A 9,289-nucleotide genomic window follows, 5' to 3' on the forward strand; every position below is an offset into this window, starting at 1 on the left:
GCCTTTCTAAGGTCCCAAGCTTCCTTCAACTAACAATAGAACTTGAGATGTGTAAAAGTGGGTAACTTTCAGTTAAAGATGGCATGGAAAGAGCACCCCCAGTTTCTCCTGAAATATCAACAAAGCGATATGACTTTAGCCTTAGCAGAGAATTGTATAAATAGTCTAAAACAAGAGTAAAAGGATAATGAGAGCGTTGGAAGCTATAAAGGAGTTAGCTATTTCAGCTGGCTTTAGAAACCCTATAGATACTAATCTGTAAGCCAGTAGAAGCTGAAAAGCAAAATTCTCACTCAGCTCCTAAGAAGGTTCTGGGCGCTGCAATTTCTGGACAGATTCAAGCTTAAAAAAGGAAGATTTGTCAAATGTGTGGGCAAGGGGCCTGGGGCTGTTTAGTTCTGTTTCTGTCCACTACCTCAAGTGATAACTCTTCCTATGCCCATGGATAGAGTTGGTATTATACTCACTGAAGTCAGCCAATCAGAGGGGTTCTGGACCAGTGACACTGGGTACAGTTGGAAGAAGTGATCATAAAGGGAAGCAGGAAGGAGCTTAAAAGATAGACAGCATGTGGGACCTCCATGACAGTAGTGTTTGTCTGAAGTATGTATGCCTGAACAACTTTACCCTGCAGAATGTGTTCAACCAAATGTAGCTACAACACAGAAAGCCTGAGAGATGTTGGCTATGAGGTAGGCCTGACGAGGGTGTCCTCTTGAGATTGATGTCTGCACTGCTTCCTGAGCCAGTACTCTATGCATTAAAAGAGCTAGACACTTCAGTGATTCCAAAGCAAGCAAGATTCAGTATGGCTGGCCCTCAGTGACCTAGGCAGAGGCACTGGGGAAGGACCAGCATTACACAGGCAGGCAGTAGAGCTGAGTTTGTAGAATGGCAAGCAGTTCAGAATTGTTGGCACAAGAAGTGCAGTTGAATAGGGAGTGTGGGAGAAGTGGGGGTGAAAGAAAAGCCAGTATGCATATGTCCCTCCTTTTCTTTGCCTGTGTTCTATTAAAACATGTATCATTTTTTCTATCAATGTATCTTGAATCTATGTGCCATTAATCTATTCTGTGTTTTTCTTCATCCAGGACAATGTTTTAAAGACCCATTGACAATACTGTAAGAATACTCCAGGGAATTTCTTTAAGCTTCCGTTTGATACTTCATGCTCTATTGAGGTGTATAAGCACATATTTTCACCTACAAGTTATCCTGGGATGGATGTCAAAATAAACTTTTCCTCACTCCTTCCTCCCTAATTTGTACTACCTCTTCCTTTACTCTGCCCTATGATTTTATAGAAGAAATGCAAGGAAAAGAGTCCCCAAGAATATCCCCTAATGAATCTTTGTGATCATTTGTTTCTGCCACACAGCCTGGAGAAAGGTTGCTGGATATTTGCACATGTAATGACATCTTTTCTTCCAGGGGACAAGATGGTGACCAGTATGCTCCAACATTTCTGTTAATTTACCCCTTCCTCCTCATACACAGTTGCATTTTATCACCTGTAAATGGTCACACTTTTCCTGGGCCCTACATGTCATAAGTTATTAGTTTTGAGGTTTTCCGCTTCAGAAAGAGACTGCCAGGAGCTGCCTGCGCCTTGATTCATATTTGTGAATTTGTTAACTTTGTGATTTTTCATCAATAAACAAAACTTGTTTGTCATAATTGAATTAACCTCTCAGAAATATTTGTATATTTAAAATGTAAATTTTTCTGACTCTGGGTGTTGAGAAAAGATTTTTTTTCAACAGTTAGTTTACTAACTGTAGGTTCTGTCTTTTCATTTAGATGTTAAGTTAACTTGGTCCACCTTTTTAATGTGATATTACGGACCCAGATTTTTTTCTTTTCTTCCTGTTGAATTACATCAGTCATATCTATTAGGAACATGGTTATTTCTAGTGTTTACATTGGGTGGAATTTAAATGCAGGGAATTGTTTGCATGTGAAGCTAAGAGCTGGTGAAGTGACTTAGCATTAACTATTATAGACAACTCCATAAAATGGATTTTTAAGTGTAATTGTACTTTTTGGTTACTTTATTGGGTTATTTTACTTACAACCCTCCTCTGCCCCAATCCCTCAACACTAAATATGAGAGAAAAAAGGATAGATGAGAATGAGGCATAGATCTCTTTAGACTACTTCCTGCTGATTAGGGGCATGGAGTTCCTTGGGGCAAGTCCAATCTTCATCATCAGGATATTTCCAACCAGCAACCAGAAAAAGCAACTAACAACCAGCAAAATCAGTGGCAGCAACCAGCAGGCCCAGGGACAGAAGCAGAGGGAATGGCAGCCACTACCTCTCAGGGCTCTGGAATTTATCTCCCTTCTGAAGAGTCCACAGAATTCCAAATGTAAAGTAGCATCAGCTGGCAAAATCGCAGCCCTCCTACAGCATGGGACAAACCATAGTCAGCTGCTCTGAACAATATGAAGCAGCCCCATATCCCATGCCTGAGATTAAAACAAAAACATATTTATATAACACAATTGGGTTTTTAAAGAAACCAAAGCTCTCATTACACTTAAGTTCACACAAAATACACATTTTGAAAGTTTTAAATTATGTTTTATTTATTTTTTATGTGTGTACATGCATGCATGTGTGTGGCCTGTGAATGCCAGTGTGCATGTGTGGATGGATGTGAATGCATGAGTGCATGCATGCATTTGTGTGTATGTGTACACATGCGTGTATGAAGAGTGCACAGAGGACAACTTGCTATTTATTTTCAAGTTCCTCCTCCTTATAGGCATAGAATCGCAGCATTAGAAGAACGAGCTCGATCCTGGGATAGATTGTAAAACTTGGTGATGACCTTCTGTGATATATATTCACTTGTATACTCAAAGATTACTGGGGTTGTCTCATCATTAAATCTACTACCTGATGTCATCCACAAGCTTTACCCTTCATTATTTCCTTCACTTGAATATCTTTTGATAGAGGCACTCCATACTATCATCGTCACCACCACTACTATCATCATTGTCCTACTAGATGAAGAAGAAATGCACTGATACTTAGGCATTAGAAAATATTACAGGTGAAAACAACATTATTAAAAGCTGCCTTCGAATCTATCAACTAGAAATTATTACACTTAATCTTTTAGAAACATTTAATCCCTGAAAGCGAAGTGGCTGAAGAACTGGCAGCATTCTGATAACAATGGACTTCTTGCCTGTGGTTGGGATCCACAGAACTACTGAAAAGAATTAAATAATCCCAACTGGTCTCAGGGGAAGTTCTCTGTGGAAGTGATGTTGGATAGAATCAATGTCAAGTAGCTTTAGTTTCTTTTTCACAGGCTAGGAATGGAATTATCTTGTGCATACCAAACACCTGGCCACTGGTTTACATCTAAGCTCTTTGGCTTTAAGGGAACAGGAATAACATTTGTCAGGCAAGGAGTTGGGCTAAGAGATGTCATTATGGTGTTTAACTTGCTCCCTTTCATACTATAACATAAGCATAATTAGCTTCAAGTTAGAAATCATTGCAAGAGTAAGTGATATTCTCAAAAATGAGTAGTGAGCATTAGAGAGGAAAAACTCAAGTACACACAATTGACTTGTTTCTTTCTAGGCAAAGTCACAGGGCATAGTTTGAAAGGTTCTCAAGCAGTCTAGGTGGGCTCTGTGCCCAGTCAAAGATGAGAAGAACCTAGGAAAGTACATGCAGAGTTGGCTGGTGGCTGTCTTTTGGGGGTTTTCTCCTGTGAGTCATAAACAGCAGGGGAATCCTGAGGGAAGCTCAACTTTTACTTCTTATATTTTAGAGTCTTGCCAGACTCTGTGTTGATTGCAGACAGAGATATGAATCTGTGACAACAGGGAGATGAAAGCAGGGATCTTGGGTAAGTCCCCTTCTTTCTGGACCTTGGTTTCCTTAACTACGACAAGGAATGATTTTATCTCGCACGTTTCTTTTCATTCCACTACTTAAGGACAGTGCTGAGTGCCTGTTGTGATGCCAAGTTCTCATCAGTGATTGAGCAACGGCATTATCATCTGTAGAAATCAACAAGAGAACGCTGTTAGGCACAGTACTGGTTTAAATAGGTTAGAAGAGCAGAAGAAACATGCTGTTAATTGTTCATCTTTTAGTTGTATACTAGGTAGTGAGTTACTTCATCTGTATTGCCATTTCATCTTACATTTCAGATGATAAAAGTTCTCTACATATACATGGACCAGCAGTTCTACTGATGGAAGTAATAAACCATGCCAGAAAGGCGATTTATTTCCCCTGTATCTTTACTTTTCCTTCAATAATGCAGCATCTAAAATTACTTGGAAGCAGTATGGCAAATGAGGAAAAAAACCTCATTTTTCCAGGATTCTTTGTAGATAGATGTGATGATGTCATTAAATTCTGGCCAAAGGAGGGTAAATACAATTAGTGTTGATTTTTTTCATTTAAAACACTTTCTAGTTTGTTTTCATGACCAAAGAAATACAAGGTGCACAGAGATTGGAGCCATATGTAAAGACCCAAAGGATACTGTTGGTGGTTACCATGATATCTGCATCAGTTGATCAGGCTACCCCTTAGAAACCCAGCTTTTGGTGCAAGCAGCCTCACTGCTTAAACTGTTAACTCACAAGCTTTACAATATTAGAGACAGGTAGCAGAGAGTGCATATGGTGGGGGTTAATGTCAGTGTATAATATATCCATGTCTACAATAGAGTATTCTAGATGATGCATCCTGTTTTTCACCTCATATCCTGGGTAAGGAAAGGACACTTTACTGTGAGTTAAGTGATCATGACCATGGCCAGCACTGCTATCATGAACATGAGCTTTATTTCTGTTAGGCTTTATCCATAAGGTAGATAAGTGCTGAAACAGTCCAATGCCATGTAGAAGTGACTTTTTGTAATATATGTATATATATGTATATGTACACACACACACACACACACACACACACACACACACACACACACACACACACACATATATATGGGATAAGATGCAACAACAAAACTCCACAAATATGTGACTAAGATCTACATGCCATCCCTCTGCATTGTCTAGCATCTCATGGCCTAGTTTATATCAACAGATGAATAAAATGAGTGGGAGGTTGGAAGGAAACCTTTATGATTGGCTCATAGATAGAGGAAAAAGTATTTGTTATGCTGTTGTCTTGGTACCTGAATCTGAGATGGAATGGAAAACACCTGCAAAAATGGCCTTAGAAAACAGTTGGAAGGGTAAGTTCACAGGCTCAGAGGTTTGAGCACCTGCCATCTGCCCATATTACATAGGAAAAGTAGTGACTCAAAGTTAGAATATATGTAAACATATGAGAGCTGGGATAGCTAGACTATTTGGTGAGGGGCCATGAAGGAGAAACATTGGGGTTGGAGACATGAGGCCGAGACCACTAGGGTGGGCAGGAAATGAGAATATCTTTTCATTGCATGTACAAGGAAGTAGATGAAACGATCCAGCAAGCAATGCTATCCCAGCAACTTTATGGCAATGGTTCATTACCAGCCACCTCAGTGCTATCACAGTGGGCTCATGAAAGAAGTCCCAGTGGTGATAAGGATGAAAGTTCCACAGAAGCCCATCCCTGTGGCCTTCTATTCATCAAAATTAGGCAAGCTATACCTGGGGGCAGTAGGGAATGATGCCGAGTCTCCGATAAGTGCCTTCTGTTCATGACAGTTAGCCTGCAATTGGTGGTATGCGTTGGCTACATCATATTCCCCTCATCTCAAAGTTAATTTTAACTATAATGACATGTGGGGTTGCTTTTTCTCTCTACAGGGAGTCACATCGTATCACTACCTGGAGACTGACTCACTGGGGCAGGATCTCATAGAGTGTTGACAGACCAGAGGATCTATGCTATGGCAGAAGAGGCAGGGCAATTCTCTTGTGCTCTTACACTCTATACTATATGAAGAAAGTTATAAAATGGCTGTTGATGACATAGCTTAGATACTGGTGGTAAGGGTGGTGTGCTTTATTTTAGAATGTACACTGTAAACTACTGATATTTAATATGTCACTGTGTTCTCAGCATGTGGAAACCCCAGGTGATGTGTTTGGGATTTGCTTAATGCTCCATTGCTTCAACTTTGCACAAGAGTTCAATAGTCACCAGTTTAAAAGATACCTATTGACCGAGGCCTTAGACTAGAGAGAGCAGAGGCTGGTTTGTGCTGTCAGATTAGACACCAAGTCTAGTGGAAATTCTAGCTTATGCTGGGGGGAGAGTCTGGAGTAAACAGAACCAGACCTGAGTAAAGCCGAAGGGTCCAAGAGAACCTGCAGTGTGGTTGGGCTGTTCTCCCATCCCAGCATTCTGAAAGACTGCAGCCAGATATTTTATACTTAAGTGTTGCTCAATGTCTTTTCATGGCTAACAGAAGTATTTTCTCAGAGTTTTAGAATACTGTCACTTCTCAGGACCTGACCTCAGTGGGTGCTCTCTGAAGGAAAGAACAGCCTTAGCGAAGGTCATGGTCACACTCCCTGTCGGTGTCCGAATGTACCAGTGCCAATGGCTAAGATAAGAATCTGAAAGCCTGGCTCCTGACACAACATACTGAATCCCTCTGATGCATCAGCCCAGGGTTAGAGCTCCCACTGGGCACGGCTCCACATGCCGGGTAGTCCAAGCTCTCCTCCTGTTCAAGCTTGAGTCCCTCCCCTCTGGGAATGCTCATCCCAGGACTTCTTCCTAGCATGTGTCCTTCATGCTAATTTTTCTGTTCCAGAATCATTTTGACAGTGAGGCAAATTTTCTGCATCAACTTTTAAGATCAGTCCCTGGATGCACTAATTTTATGTGAGTCCATTTCAGATGTTTATGGTGGAGCAAACTCTCTTTGGAAGATTACATCATCTAGGGGCTTGGTAACTTCATAACCAGTCACTTTTGACACAAATTGGCTAAATAGATCAAGCATGCCTGGAATTCCAGCAGGAAGCTAACAATTTCAAGGCTAATGTGTGTTACATAAAAATAATCTATTTTCAAAAGAAAACAAAACATAAAATAAACCACAGAGAAGAAAGACCCAAGGAATAAACAATAAATAATAGAGACTCAGATAAATACATTTTATGCATTGTTACATACATATTGTAAAATAATGTGACTAATACTTTTTAAAAAATACACCATAAGTTACACTTAAGCTGTTATATACAGAAATAATGAGGTGGGGGCTATTGGGACATAAAGTACAGCAGAAGATTGGGCATGGCTAAAGGGAAGATTGATTATCTGGATTAGGGCACAGTAAAAATCATCAAGACATACATTTTAACATCTAAAAAGGTGAAAAATACTACAAGGAACCAGAAGAATGACGAGACGCCCTGGTGTTTGTCAATTGGAGTCATTGAAAGGGAAATGAAAAAGAATGGCTCAGAAGCAGCACTTAAAGAGATAATGGGTCAAGAATTTCCCAAAACCATTGAAAGAAATTTATTTGTAGATTCAAGAAGTAGAAAGAGATCCTCAGTAGTTAAAAGCATTTGTTGCTCTTTCGAGTTCACATCTGGTGTCTCACAACACCCTTGACTGTAGCTCCAGAAGAGCTGATGCCCTCTTCTGCCTTCTGTGGATACCTGCATGAATGTGTGCACATACCCACATAAAGACACAGATACACACAGACACACAGACACACACAGACTCATAGACACACTTTAAAAATAAAATAAATGTTTTGAAAAGGAAGAATTGTTAGACTCCAGCCAGGGAAATAACTCAGTGCCTTGCCCAGTCATCAACAGAGAAGGTTCCTTCTACAGAAGATGGGGGCAAATGCAAAGATCTACAGACAGATGTAATGCAGACAGTGAGAGGCCTTGGAACACTCAGCCCTGAAAAAGATGTCTCTATCAAATTCCTCCTCTCAGGAACAGGAAACCCTGCTAAAGAGGAAGCAGACAGAGTGTAAAAGCCAGATGAGATGGAGGCAGCGAGACACAAGGGCCTCTGCCTCAGCTGAGCATTGCTCATATGGACTCAGAGACTGAGGCAGCTTACACAGGGCCAACATGCACCGGCCTCTCTACATTAATTATGGCTTCCAGTGTACGGTTTTGATGGTATTTCTGAGTGTGTCAATAAGTGGATCTCTGATTCTTGTGCCTTTTCTTGGCCTCTTTTCCTTCTGTTTGTCTTGCCAAACTGCAAAACATTAGTTTTGTTTCATCTTATCATATTTTATTTTATCATATTTTATCACTTTCCCTTACAAACCTGTTTGTTTTCTAATAGGAGATAGGAAGGGAGTAGATCTGGATGGGAGGGTGTATGGGAAGGGATTGGGAGGGGTAGAGAAAAGGAGGGGAGACCATAACCAGGATATATTATGTGACAAAAATCTATTTTTGATAAAAGAAAAAATGATAATATTGTGAGTTTCATCAAAAGAAAATGTAAAGGAAAATCTTATCACTGTACATTATAAGAAAGTAGCAGAAAGTATTCTGGAATCAGATATAAAAATTTCTTTCATGCATCTCACTGTAGAAGACTATTTTACATGACTCATTTACATGAGACACTGTGATTAGCAAGTATCATAGGGAATGAAATATACTTTGACTCTTCGACTTAGGTTTCTTGCTAAGGATTGAGGAAGTCTTACTATAAATAACTTTCCCACATTTTAATTTCTTGGCTTCTTTTCTCGTACAGCTTTTAATTTTATAATTGTCTAAAAATATTTGGTGCTTAAAGCAGGAAAATGTCATTATTTGTGTTTCAAGTATTGGCAGGTTTTAAGGGTATTTAGCCACTATAGGATTAATTTCCTTAAAACTAGATTTTAACTTCTACAAATCACTCTAATTTGATACAATAAAACTCTGTATGTTTTAGAACACCAAAAAGGTGTTTCCTCAGTTCTCGGGACCTCCCACATGTCTTCAGACATTTCATGTTTTCTTTTCTTTCTGTTTTTTTTTTTTTTAAGGTGCTATGACATTTGTTTCTTTGATATTTTTAGTGTGTATGTGTGTGTGTGTGTGTGTGTGTGTGTGTGTGTGTGTGCATGGCACACCTGGACTCCAGAGAACAGCTTTCAGGACTCAATTCTTGTTTTCTTTCATGTAGATCCTGAAGACTGAATTCAGGTTATCAGACTTGGTGACAAACACCTTTGCGTACCGAGCCATCTTGAGCATCTTCATATTTTCTTCCAAAGGCTTCTTGCTGTTCAAAGTGTGATGTGACCTGCAGTTCCCTGTAGTCTATTTAATTATTGTGAAAGAGGCCAGAGGCTCCT

Source organism: Acomys russatus, chromosome 2, assembly GCF_903995435.1.
Source record: "Acomys russatus chromosome 2, mAcoRus1.1, whole genome shotgun sequence".
In the NCBI taxonomy this organism is placed as follows: Eukaryota; Metazoa; Chordata; class Mammalia; order Rodentia; family Muridae; genus Acomys; species Acomys russatus.